A 14,748-nucleotide genomic window follows, 5' to 3' on the forward strand; every position below is an offset into this window, starting at 1 on the left:
ATCAACTACTGTTGCCCTATCAGCTGTTAGTTTTCAGTTGCTGCACTTTCAGAATTCACTACAACATTTAAACTCAAGACACACTGTTCCTGGGCACCTGTAGCCGATGATCAACTAGTGGGTGGGTGTGGACAGACATTAGGAACTGGACATTTCTGTATTCACCAAGAAAGACTCCCTGACCCTGCATTTCACAAGACCATCAGGAATGTTTTTATGAGAGGGACACCAGTATCAAAGGGAGTTTATTGGTGGCTTCTGTCATGTGTAGGCTGGGGTTGGTGGTAGGAAAGGTGGTCACAGAACTGAGCTCATTAACAGCAATAGGGATAATACTATCTCAAAGCAGGTGGTACACTAAACTTCTAGAAGCCACAGAGCCATACTTACCATAATGATCTGCAAAGTTGGAGAGAGAGCCGTGAAAGTTTAACCCTCTGGGAAAAAGGGGTGAACATTCAATGATGGTGCTACTCAACATCTAAAATATTCTTAAAGAGCAAATATGGGGGCACCTGGGTGGCTCAGTCGGTTAAGCGTCTGACTTCAGCTCAGGCCATGATCTCGCAGTCCGTGAGTTCGAGCCCCGTGTCAGGCTCTGTGCTGACAGCTCAGAGCCTGGAGCCTGTTTCAGATTCTGTGTCTCCCTCTCTCTCTGACCCTCCCCCATTCATGCTCTGTCTCTCCCTGTCTCAAAAATAAATAAACGTTAAAAAAAATTTTTTTTTTTAAAAAAGAGCAAATATGGAGAAGGAAGAGGCCAAGGGCAACCTTACAATAAAAATTAAAATCCCTGTTCGATTCCCTGACCTGAGCCAGTGACAAAACCAAACCAACTGACTAAAAAGGTGAACAAATCTCCAGGAGGAAAGGCCCTACAATACCCCAGCAAGTATATAAGGTTTTCCCCGTAATTTCCCAAAATGACCTAGGCTATTTAAGTAGATGATTGATTGTACATTGGGGGAAAGGAGGATCTTACATTTTGAGGAATATTAGACACAAGGTCTGAGTTGATGTTTGTTATCTAATGATCCCAAAGCATCGTTATACTCTTTGTTAAGATAGGGGGTACATAGGGGCCAAGTAACAAGAAGAACCCTGTCGAAAGTCCAGCTTATAATGGGTCCATTATTTCATCAGACCCCTACAGTGGTTATCTGACCAGTCCTAACGCGATGGGATAGACATACTTGGTGGTTGGACTAACCATCATGTGGTTCTTGGCCTGTGGAATAAGATTTACTGTAGTGGAAAGGACAAGATGTGATGGTATCTTCAACCTTTACACAAGATAGTAAAGAAAATACATTATCTCATCCCAGAAATGGGAGTAGCAGAGATTAGTGCCACCCTTAAAAAAGCAAAGCGTGATAGTCTCTATCAAATCTCTAATTTACTAGTCTGGTCCCTGAAGAAAGCAGGTGGATCCTGGAGAATGTAGCCTTACTGTAAGTTCAACCAAGTAGTAGCCCTAATAACAGCTGTTATGTTAGACATGATACCATTTATAGAGCAGATTAGTAAGTCCCCAGGTACATGTTACATGGCCATTGATTTGGCAAGAATAAGAATGTCTCCAATTAGGGAAGAGAATCAGAAACATTTTTCATTCAGGTACATCTGACAATATTCATTTACAGTTTTACTTCAGAACTATGCCAGTTCTCTTAATATCTGTTATACATTTTGAAGAGAATTGATTGTCTGGAATATCACTTTGATTCATTACATTGATGTCATATTGATCAGACAGGGTGGGGGCGCCTGGGTGGTGCAGTCGGTTAAGCGTCCGACTTCAGCCAGGTCACGATCTCGCGGTCTGTGAGTTCGAGCCCCGCGTCAGGCTCTGGGCTGATGGCTCGGAGCCTGGAGCCTGTTTCCGATTCTGTGTCTCCCTCTCTCTCTGCCCCTCCCCCGTTCATGCTCTGTCTCTCTCTGTCCCAAAAATAAATAAAAAACGTTGAAAAAAAAAAAAAAGATCAGACAGGGTGACTGGAAGATAGCTAGTATTCTGGGGTCCCTAATAAGACAATATACTCCAGAGGAAAGAGATAAATCATACAAGGATCAGGGTACTCTCACTTCAGTAGGGTTTTTAGGGGTCCAGTTGTCAGGCTGGATATTCCCTCCAAAATAAGAGAAATTTGCAACATCTTGTATCCATCCTACAGATAAGGAAGCCCATCACCTGGTAGGCATCATGCTCTGAAGGCGACATATTCTACACCAGATTTTCTCAACTTTGGCACTATATTGGAATGTTGGAACTGATAATTCTTGGGTGTCATCTTGTGCATTGTAGAATGTTTAACAGTATTCCTGGCCTCTACCTAAATTGATGCCAATAGTACTCCTCTTACTCTAGTCATAAAAATTAAAAAAAAAAAAAAAGGCTCCAGACTGCCAAATGTCCCCTGGGGAGCAAAATCATTTCTGGTTTAGAATCATTATTATATACCTAGGAATTCCGCTTGAACCCACATAACAACTGAGAGGGAAGGCTGCCAGATTTCAGGGTTGTCCAGAATAGCAAAGAATCCCATAGAAGATACAGGGTTTGGTATATGTAATTCTGCTGCTTGAGCCATGCTATCCGGAAGACTCTATGGTGTTGGAGGTATAAATAGTGGGAAAGATATAATAATGTAGAATTTATGGAAAGTCTTAAAGGGACAATTAGAATTCAGGTCTCTGGAGTTCTGGAGTAAGGCCATGCCATTGAACAATTGAACATGGACACCAAGTGATCATACATCTGGAGCTGCCCATAATGAATGAGTTCTATCAACCCTCAATTCATAAAGATGGGCAGGCCCAGAAGCAATCCATTGTAAGACAGAAATAGTATATGTGGGATCATACCTGAGCAGGACTCTAGATTGCACAAGTAAGCTAAGTAAGCAAGTAGTTCAGATTCTTGCATCACCCACCACCTTATAAGAGGCCTCCTATGACCAGCTGAAGGGAAGAAAAGAACACATGCACAGTTTATAAATGGGATATTTCCTTTCACTAAGTGGGTACAAATTGAAAATATATGTGGCTACATCTGGAGTGATCTTGAAAGACATTGGTTCCAAATGGGTGGATCTATGAGTGGTACTCCTGATCATTCACTTTTTGTAGAAGTAACCTGAGGTGAGAAAATCTGTGGATGCGCAGACAGTGGTGAATAGCCTGGCAATCTTGCCAAGGGGCCTGAAAGAGGAAGGACTAGAAAATCAGAGATAAGGAGGTCTGGTGTTGAAGCATAGAGCTGGGAATATGGGAGTGGATATGAAGTATGAACATTTTTTGTATTACATAATAATGCCCATCAGAAAGCATTAACCATGGAAGAGGCACCGAACAACTAAATATATGAAATGACTTGGCCAGTTGACATTAGCCACCCTTTGTCATCAGTTACCCCAGTGGCAGAGTGAGTTCATAAGCAAAGTGGTCACTGTAGAGAGATGTGGGCACAATAACATAACTCCCACTTAAAGCTCACCTGGCTACTGATTCAGCTGACTAAGCTAGTCTTAATATCCAATTTGCTGGCAAGAGACAGCAAGGCTGAGCCTCCAATATGGCACTATTTCTTTTTTTTTTAATTTTTTTAAAATGCTCATTTATTTTTGAGAGACAGAGCATGAGTGGGAGAGGGCAGAGAGAGAGAGAGAGGGAGACCCTGAATGTGAAGCAGGCTCCAGGCTCTGAGCTGTCAGCCCAGAGCCCGACACAGGGCTCGAACTCACGAGCCATGAGATCATGACCTAAGCTGAAGTCGGAAGCTCAACCGACTGAGCCACCTAGGCGCCCCGGCACTGTTTCTTGAGGAGACAAATCAGTAACTTGGTAGCATATTGATTACATTGGTAATCAATTGGTAGCATATTGATTATATATATGGTCCTCTGGAAGGGCCCAACAGTTCATTCTCACAAGAACAGACAGCAATTCCAGGTATGGGTTTGCCTTTCCCTATCCCCAGAACCTCAGCCGTCTCACTATCTGGGGACTCAGAGTACTTGGTTGAGAGTCATGAAATCCCACATAATGTAGCATCCAATGCAGAGATTTACTTCACAGCAAAAGAGGTGCAGGAGTGGGCCCATGACCATGGAATACACTGGTTCTATCTTGTTTCACACAATCCAGAAGCTACTGGCCTGACAGGCTTTCTCTGCTTATTCTTGCTCCCTCTTCTCATTATCTTTTACAGGGTTTACCTTCAAAAATATCTTGCATTTTCAACTCTGTCTTGCTGTCTGCTTCCTTGAGAACCCAAACTAACACAGGCTATGATCAGATGATGGAAGAGAAAAAAAAAAATCTAGGTTTTTTTCATAACTGGATAGTCTTAGAATGTGGGTACAAACCAAAAATTGACTATAGCTTCACCTCAGCTTCACTTAGGCATGGCCTTAACAGACAGCAATGAGAAGAAATCCTCCTGGTGAGCAGAGAGATTCAAGTGGCATACCTGATCATCCACCTTCATAGAGAGAATGGACTCAGGTTAGCATATATACAGACACATGGGCAGTGGCAAGTGATCAGAAGGGAAAGAAGAGAGGATAAACATTGGAATTTTAGGAAAAAGGATGTCTGGGGGAGAGACATTTGGATGGACTTATTGGAGTGGGCACAATATGTGAAGATCTTTGTATTGGATGTTAATGCTCACCAGTGTGCATATGCCATGGAAAAGACACTAAACAACCAATTAGCCAGAATGACTTGACTGGTTAACATCAGCCAAGTTCTATCATCAACTACCCAATGCTGGCACAATGAGTGCACAGAATTACCAAGATGGCAGGGCTGGAGGCTATGCACTGACCTAACAATGCCAGCTTCCACATCCTGAGCCTGAACTAACTATGCCACTTCCAAATGTCCAACCTGTCCAAATTTCCAGCAACACAGATCAAAAGTGAGTCCCCAGTACCAACTTTCAAGGAGACCAATCAATGACTTGGTGACATGTTGACTATTTTGCAGCCCCTTTTACTCTGGGAGGGGAAGTCACTTATTTTAATTGGAAAAGATACATTTTCTGATATGGATTCACTACATGAATGCTAAAGAGTATGTGAGCCATCAACAATAGGTAGAATACATGAGTCTAGGAACCATAGGATTGTTCTTAATAGGCCTTTGGGGAATTTATTCTTCGTGTTCCCACAGTCCTGGGTTCTGTGGATTTAGAGGTTATGTTTCTCAAAGTGGGGATGCTTACACAATAAAAGCACTATTGAAATTTAAGCTATGGCTACCACCCAATTACTTTATGTTTCCATGTCAAGGGATCCAGCAGACCAGAAGAATAATCTCACTACTTTGATAAGAGTAATTAGCCTTAATCCTCAGAGGGAAGAGGAGCTTCTGTTACACACTGGGACCAGGAAGGAATAGGTAGGACACTCATGTGATCCATTTGGGTGTGTTTTGGTACTCTTGCTTAAATTTGACAATAAACAAGCAAGCACAGCAACCATGACATGAGAAGCGCATGGTGACCAGAGGCTCAAAGTTAAGGATCTGAGTCATGCCACTTGTAAGTACCGAAATGAGCAGACGTGCTAGCTCAGGGCAAGGGAAATCCTGAATGGAGTGTAAAAGAGGGAATCTATGAGTATCACTTGTGGCCTCGGTAACAACTACAGCAGTGGGCCTATAGTTTGTCCCACTAATGTTCTTCTTGTAAGTTTTTCCCAGAGAAAGAGATCTACTGAAAAGGAAAAATGGTTCTAGAATTTATAAGGAGTGGTTCTGAGCTGTGAAAAGTGTAGACTACAGTGGATGCTCTGCCACACTGCCCACCCCTCCTTATAGCAGCGAAAGACTCAACTTCTGAGAGTAATGCAGGATGACAGGCTTCAGCCGTCAGTCCTCTCTAGGAATTGTCCTTGGCTAAAGAGGACTACTTTGCCTAATGTTGCAATCCCTTTCCTGGGAGTAGTCAGCATCCAATTATTGGTAAATATGCGGGTATAAATACCCAGCCTTTTTACCTCAATTTGGGATAACTCTGAAGGGCCATGTCAGTTTCAGAGCTCACAGTGCAGTTCAGTGAGGTCTTTGTTGTGAGTATATCTTAGCCCACCACTTCCCTTTCTTCAATTCTGCTTTCTTCTCGTCCACCATTGGCAGTGGTGTCTTGGAGTGAGTTTGTACTGGATTATGGGAGCCAATAAATAAATTTGCAGAGATCTTGCAAGCTTATTGATGTCAGATTGTCAGCTTAAAATCAGTCATGGTGGCAGTATTTATACCATAGACATCAGCAAACTCTACAAATCAGGGCTTCCCACCAATGCCACCCCAGGGAAACAAGTTAGTATTTACCAGTACAACACTACCCACAGGTGTGATCAGAGCGTTCCCTTTTAAATTTCCTACGTATGAATCTGTGTCTGTGTCTGCTTTCCAGGGAATCTGACTTGAAAGATGTAGATCTATCAGGTAGTGATAGATCTTTAATTTATTTCTATAACCTAGTACATAGAAACGAAGCACAAGAAGTACTTGAGTCAAGGCACGAATTCTAATCAGTACTTGGTAGAAAATAGGGTGATCAACTTGTCCTGGTTTCCCAGCGCCTTCCCTGGTTTTGGCATGAAGAGTCTCATGTCTCAGGAAACATTTCAGTCCCAGGCATACCAAAATGGCTGGTTACCTAGTAAACAAGTAGGTAATCTAGAGCAGAAAAGGCTAAGCTTAAGGTATTGGGCCGATTTGGTGGTTAGGGCAGGTGTTTTAGTGCGGAGCCAGCAGTAAGCACATTACTTGGGGATTACTTTTGGGGATTGCAGGGATGGTTGTTGATGGTGGTCTGATCAAGCAGGCCGTAGGCTTCTAAAACAAGGATGCAGTCATGGGTCTGGGATTTGAGGGCAGGATTCTAGTACCCCAGAGCATTAGTGAAGGTAAGACAGGGAGGAGAGAGCAGAACGTGAAGGAAAGGACACAATGCAGCGATTCCCCTGCTGTCTGAAAATAGATGGTGTAAAGTGAGCAGTTACCATGAATTTATTAGAAAAATTATTGGAGCGTTCTCAGACCCCCCAAAAATCACCTCTCTTAGGCTTTTCTGATCCCTTAAGAAACATCTTGCTAAGGGATGCACAAAATACATTGAGACAAAGCACACATGCTCACAGACACCCTTCAAAGCTATGGTGGTCCGATGCTGACAGGCTGAGTGTAGTTTCAGGGGAAGGAGCTTGGCAGGACCACTCTTGCTGCTGGGGTGCGTGGTGCCTGTACAATGGATCACTGCAAAACAAATGCAGAATGCAATATTTTTACTTTCAGACTTTTTCATAAAAGCAAAAGTCCTCTTTGCATTTCTTTCAGTTAGAAAAATAGGGGGTAAGGTGGGTCTTTGATAAAAGTGAAGTGGCCTAACTCTAACTTTCAAAACACGGTACACACCTGTGTTGAGATACCACTCGAATTCACAGCATAATCACAGAGAACCAAGTATGGGCCTCATTTCTACAAGGTGTGGAGAATTGGGGGTAGTAAAATCTATAAAACTTGATTAACTCACAGTTGCTGTAAGTTAGTGATGGGGTTCTTTAATTCATCTTTGAGCCTGGGGCAAAGCTGCACCTGTAGGAGCAAACTAAATGACCCTGGCTATAGGCTTTAGAGGGCTTTATTTGGGTAAGTGCTAACACTGAGTATTTTTTTTTTTTCAGTGTCCTCAGCACTAAGTGTACCTAGTCCACGAGAGTGAGGGTGACACAGTGTCTGAGGTCCAGACCCTGTCTGGAGCCCAGGACTCAAGTTTGTAAGGAACACAGTTCATATCAAAAATCCAAGTCTGTCATCTATGACAGTGAGGCCATGACCAAATCAGAATGATGTCTCTGTCTTGTAACAAATCCAGGAGGTATGTCTGTAATCTCTTTACAACCATCTTCGAACAGGAAACACCAACCAGCCTAGAAGGTGGGCAAATTTTTCTTTCATCTTCTTTGTTCTCATCTTCGTCTTCCCAGCTCCTGGCTAACAGAACATTTCCAGTCTTGATACCTGACTGTTTAATTTGTATTTTCCCGGTCCAGAATGGTAACCTTAGTCAAATACAAGGAAAATTTTAAAGTATCGCTTTCCAAAAGTTTTTTATAATATGGCCAAATTGGTTATTCTCCACATTAAGCAATAGTCTCTTGAGTCAGAAATATATTTTATATTGGTAAAAAGAAAACTCAGGATTTTTGTGGAAGAGCAAAGAGGGAAGAGTACTAACTAGTGAGAGTGAATATAGGAAGAGGCTCATGGTCAATGCCATTGATAGCTATATAAATGTGCTTCATTTTTAATCTGGGCCATGTTTCAAGAGAAAGCCCTTTAAACAACATTCTCTGTATTAATCTCTAGTCCCACAAGTGTTAAATGACAGCATTCTTTAATCATATAATGAGTTAGATTAGAAGCTGAATTACAGCTTGGTAGAAAATGGCAAAGAAAATATTTGATTAAAATTAGGTTTTTATAGAAGTCTATTTATAAAAGCATTTTTATGTATTTTTATGATATCAAAGTCTATCCATTTCAACACAGAGTGTTTGGCTGCCTTTTATTTGGAGGGCACCATGATAAACCTATGGGATATGTTCTTAAATGAGTACCACATAGCCCCTGTCCTTCAAGACCTTATTATAAAATAGACAACAGGTGAAATTAAGCCTCAAGCCTGATTCTTCATCCCTTTAAAGGGAATTGAGATTCACCATTCATTTTTAGCAGATGAAGACTTGATGAAATAAATGTTGTAAGAAGATGAATTGGGTAATGGAACTTCACTATAACTTTAGGTGGTAGTCTGGGCATGGGGATCATCTAGGTTGAGACCATTACAAAGGATGTGCCCTCCGTCATTTCCATACTAATAGCCCACCAGCCATACTGCATCCATATGGGACCTGTTATCAGCTTTTCAGGTACTTGGAGCTTCTTCTCATACCATACCCCTTTTCTCATCCAGCATATATCTTTGATGTGCAATATCAACCACCGTGCCACCCACAAATGATTTTTGCAGACATGTATACAATTGTGATAAGGAAAAAAACTGGTTTATTATTTATAATTTCTGAGGAGAATGATTCAGGATGACAGGAGCAGTTTATTTACTTTTTCACTGAGGATGCTGTCAAGTGATAGGTTTGAGAAGACAAAATGGGAGGAACTAAAATGCTTTGTCTCAGGAAAGGAGAGTGGTGAACAGAGACCCTGGAGAGGTAAAAGCAGCCTCAATGGACAATGCGGGTGGTGGTGGGGGGCTGGGGGGTGAGGGAGAAGGAGACTAAGTGGTTGGTGGCCTCCGTAAGCTTTCAGACAAGAACCTAGAAGTCTGCCGGCGACTTTTGTCATCCAAGTAATATGTACACTGTGAGGTAAGCCTCCTTACATATCTCCCTCAATGAGACCAATAAAAATCTCATTTGCTCACTGGTGTTGGTGGAGAGGCTGTTTTGTTTTGTTTTGTTTTGTCTGAGACTGTAGGATGGAGACAATAAATACTCCGTCCTTTAAAAACAGAGGCTGCCGTAGACACCCTCCCCAACACTGCAGCTTAGAGCCTTCCTTCACTTTCCTGTTTCCACCAAGTCCTCCTTCTCCTACTCAGGGTTGTTGAGGCCCTTCAGAGGCAGGGGGTGGGGTTGGGGTGGTGGGTAGTCCTGAAGGAGGAAAGAGCCTGGGGAGGCAGCAGGGCCAGGCCCTGAAGGGATTCCATGACAACCAGGATTCCCCAGCTCCCCTCAGTTCTGCTGGGACAGGACCCCGCCCTCACCCTCCTCCTTTCTTTTTGCTCTTCCCCATCCACCAAGCCCCTTCTCTCACTACAGATTCACCGCTTAAGTACAGGTGGCATATTGGAGAGCAAAAGTCAACCTCCACAAGCTAGCAGGTGGAAAAGAGGAGGCATTCGAGAAGTAACGAAGAAATCATTGAATATTTTATTACGTGCTTTTACATTTCATCTTTTATAGGTGAAAGCTATTATTTATATTTTATAGATAAAAAAATGGAGGCCAAGAGGGATTTGGTGACATGCTTGATGTCATAGAGCCAGAGACTAGGCAGGTTATTCTTACTGTAAATTTTGTGCTATTCCCTCGACCCACTACTATTCTGCTGCACAGACGAAGGTGGGATGCTAAGGAAGATATTGGAACTTCATATTACAGAGCAAGAAGACACCTTAAAGATCCTCGATGTTTTATCCCTGAGGCAGCTGAATCCAGAGATGTGACTACTTTACTCAAGTCATCATCAGGTTTATGGCAACCAAGTTAGGTCTCTTTTACTCCAGGTTAGTAAGTATCTCACTTCATAAAATGAAAATGATTGCATTTTCCCTATGGAACATTGCTACACTCAATTTTGGGGGTATTTAGTACTCTGAGTATAGTACATTGCAGGTGAAAGATTTTCTAGGCTGGTTTGATAAATCTTTCTCTTACATGATGCCTTCTGAGTCCTCAAAAACTGGCTTCCAAAGCAAACTTGAACACCAGGAACTGTCTGTTGTGTGTGTGGGTATGTGTATGAGGTGAGCTGCGAGGTCTCAGATTTTAGAACCAGGAAAGAATCTTACCCTCCACCCCTGCCTCATACCTTTCTGCCAGTTCACATGGAACAGCAGCTTTCATTCTCATTTTGACCATGACCCAGGGTAAGAAATACTTTTGACATCATGACCCACTGTGTGTATGTACATCCACACATCCACACTCAAACATTTAACACAGAAAGTTTCCTAAATATCCCTCTATATATGTTTTCAATATTGATCATAACCAGCTAACCATCACTGCCGTCCTTCAGAGCAGGTGATTTCACAATCCAGTAATAGGTTAGGTCCCCAACTTTAAAAGAAACCAGAGGTGCCTTGGTGGCTCAGTCAGTTAAGCATCTGACATTGGCTCAGCTCATGATCTCATGATTTGCGGGTTTGAACTCTGCGTCGGGCTCTGTGCTGACAGCTCGGAGCCTGGAGTCTGCTTCAGATTCTGTGTCTTCCTCTCTCTGCCCCTCTCTGCTCAAGCTCTGCCTCTCTGTCTCTCTCTCAAAAATAAATCAAGCATTTAAAAAATTGAAAAAATTGAAAAAGCAAAGAAACCCAAAACATCAATGTTGAGAGATACTTTCCTAGGAATTCTAGACTTGAAATATAGCTTGATAGCAATATATACTCAAAGATTAATTTGTCAAATATGAACAACTTAGTGGAAGTCAGTTGTTTGGACAGAAAATAGACTTCCCACCAGGGGAACATATCTTTAAAAGTTTCAAGCAAGCCAGTTCACAAAAGTTTCTTTTCATATATTTACACACACGAACAAGACACTAGTACAGCAGCATATTGGTGTGGACAGCCAGCCACTTCACGGATAGCCTTATGACTTCTCTTGTCTCCTCCCACAGCCATTTCAAAGCAGGACATTCTCTGTTATAGTACTAATCCAGACTTTAAAACGCTAATCAGCCCCCTAGAAAGTATGATAAAACCCAAAATGCAAAATTTCTCAAAATTGAACATTTTGGTCCAAAAAGTAGGATTATTAAACACGTGATGCATACAACTCCCTAAGCCACATCCTAGGGGGAAGCATTTTCATTGTACATAAGTTATACCTAGTTAGAAATAGGTTTTGCCCACCAATACTGAGAAAGGGTCAGGGATGAGAACTACATTATAGAGCACCTATCAACTCCACAATAAACACTTTGCATAAAAACACTTCCTGTACTAAATCCATCTATGAACAATCTCATATTTATTTGGCAGGTGAGGAAAATGAGATGCACAGATATTAATGTAATTTTCTTAAGATCATGCAAACTCCATGGTGGATTTGAACCCTGGTTGTTGTAACTTCAGAGCCCATGTTTTTGCACAGTCTCATCTGTTTCTCAGTCATTTGATTAGTTAATTGAGCGAAGATGGTGCAAACTCTCGGTCAGGTGATGAAGAAGTCCATATAGTGTGATGAGTTCTTATTGCACCAGGAAGTGGAGGGGGAGCCTGAAAAGCTGATATTACTCCAGTTTTGATCAAACTGAAAAACATCCAACTCCAAAGTTAATGCTCTATCGCCTAAAACTTGAATTTGTGAGATTGCACAAAATAATGAACAGAAAATGAGTTGTAGAGGCATTTTTTTAATAGGAACTCATTTAATTCCACACTTGATATTGCTTTCCGTGGTCTATAGGGTTCTGGTATTTAAGCCTTTTTGCACCCCATTCCCACCCTTAAATAATACTTAATTTGTCTTTTACTCTACCATCACAGATTTAGCATGTAATTTGAGAATTCAGACAGTCCTCCTTTTTCTAGTCGGGAAATATCCAAACAATCTTTGAAAGATCATCAAAAATATCATCCCTGTTTCATGTGAGTCTGAGAATTCTTAGTGAATTTCCAATTTATACCATTCTGTGAAAGTATCAGTCTGATATAATTTAATGTTTTCCTGGGTTTTTCCTTTCATCTAAACTGTCAAATCTTTTGACACAGTTATTCACATTTTTTTGTCATTTTATTTCCTGCTTTATCTGTAATGTGCCCCCCACTCCACTCCAAACATGGCTTGTTTATACCTCTTCTCTTTTTGTCTTGATTATTCTTGTCCAAAGTTTATCAGTTGTGCTAGTATTTTCAAAGAAAACTTCTTGCTTTATTGGTTCTTTTATTATGTGTTTGTCTTCTGTTTCATTTGCTACTTTTATTTTTTTTATTTTGCAGAGAGAGAGTGTGTGAGCAGGGGAGAAGGGCAGAGGTAGAGAAGGAAAGAGAGAGAGAATTTTAAGTAGGCTACACACTCAGCATAGCACTTGATGTGGGACTCGAACTCATGAACCGTGAAATCATGACCCGAGCTGAAATCAAGAGTTGGAGGTTCAATCGACTGAGCCACCCAGGTGCCCCTCATTTTCTACTTTTAATCTCTTATATCCTTCTACTTTCTTTGGGTTTGTTGTGTTATTTTTCTAATTTCTCCCCTTGGTTGCTTAAATCATTCATTTTTAGTTTTCCTCTTTTTTAAATATGTATTTAAAGCTATAAGTTTCTCTGTGTGGGGAAATTTGCCCATTCTGATGTACAGTGTTTTTAATCATTGTTTTGAAATATTTTCTAATCTATGTGTTATTAGAAGTATTTTTAATATTTTGTATACAGAATATGTATAGTTATGTTTTTGTATTATTTCCAATTTAATTGAATTTATTAGAGATCATAGTCTTTCTAATAACACTAATTTGAAATTAGTTGAGATCGATTTTGTGGACAGTATGAGTTTTCTTTCCATAGGTGTTTAGAAAGACTGCACAGTCTCTAATTCTTGGGTACAACTCATATTCTGTATGTGTCCATTATACTAAGCTTTTTAAATTGTGGTGCCTGAATCTTTAATACTTTTACTGATTTTTCAGGGATCTTTTGCTCTCTGTTACTAAGATAAGTGTGTTACAATCTTCCATATGGGGAGCCTGGGTGGTTCAGTTGGTTAAGCATCTGACTTTGGCTTAGGTCATGATCTCATGGTTCGTGAATCCCAGCCCCTCATCAGGCTGTCTACTCTCAGGGTAGAGCCCACTGCAAATCCTCTGTCCCTCTCTCTCTCTGCCCCTCCCTCACTCATGCACTTGCTCTCTCTTTCTCTCTCTCTCAAAAATAAACATTAAAAAAAAAAACTTCCATATGATGTTAAATTTGGCAGTTTCTCCTTAAGTCCTGTCTGTTTTAGTTTTACATAATTTAAAGTCCTTTTATTAGGTACATAAAACTTCATAATTATTAAACTTTCTTGGTGGATAATGTTATCATCTTAGAATGTCTTTCATCTCTGTTTATGCTTTTTGCCTTAACATCTATTTTATTTATCATGAATACACGTCTGCTGCTTTCTTTTGGTTAGCATTTCCTGGATGTCTCTCTTTTTTAATCCTTTATTTATTTTTTTAGATTTTATTTTTAAATAATCTCTACACTCAAAATGAGGCTTGCATTTACAACCCTGAGATCAAGGCTCACATACTCTTTATCTCAAACTATAGATACTTCTTGTGTAAATGGCATAGAGATGGATTTCTTTTTATCTGAGAGCAGGTTTTGCATTTCAGTTGGAAAGTTCTACCATATTTCTTAATTTTTTTTCAATGTTTGTTTATTTTTGAGAGACAGAAGAGACAGAGCGTAAGCAGGGAAGGAGCAGAGAAAGAGGGAGACACAGAATCCAAAGCAGGCTCCAGGCTCTGAGCTATCAGCACAGGGCCTGACATGGGACTCAAACCAACAAACCATGGGATCATGACCTGAGTCAAAGTCAGAAGCTTAACTGACTGAGCCACCCGGGTGGCCCTTTGTAATCATATAGATCTTTGGATTTCTTTTTACCATCTTATTTTGTGTGTTCCATTTGATCCACCACCTCTCTCCCTATTTGTCTTTGTTTCTTGACTGTTTTTTGGCTTTAACTGAGTTTTTTATTTTATTTCTCCTCCTCTACTAATTGGAAATTGTAGTCTATTTCTATTCTTTCAGTGTTATTCTCAAAAATTTCACATGCATTTTAACAAATCCTAAAATTAGCCAATACAGTTATCCTTTTCTAGATTGTCACAGGAGCTTGAATGTTTGTTTTATAACTCTGATTATCCACCACCCTACCTATGTGTTATTGTTTTCCAGTAATTTAATTTATAGCCCAATAAATTAATTCCCAGTATTAT

This window comes from Panthera tigris, chromosome B3 (genome assembly GCF_018350195.1).
Source record: "Panthera tigris isolate Pti1 chromosome B3, P.tigris_Pti1_mat1.1, whole genome shotgun sequence".
NCBI classification, from domain to species: Eukaryota; Metazoa; Chordata; class Mammalia; order Carnivora; family Felidae; genus Panthera; species Panthera tigris.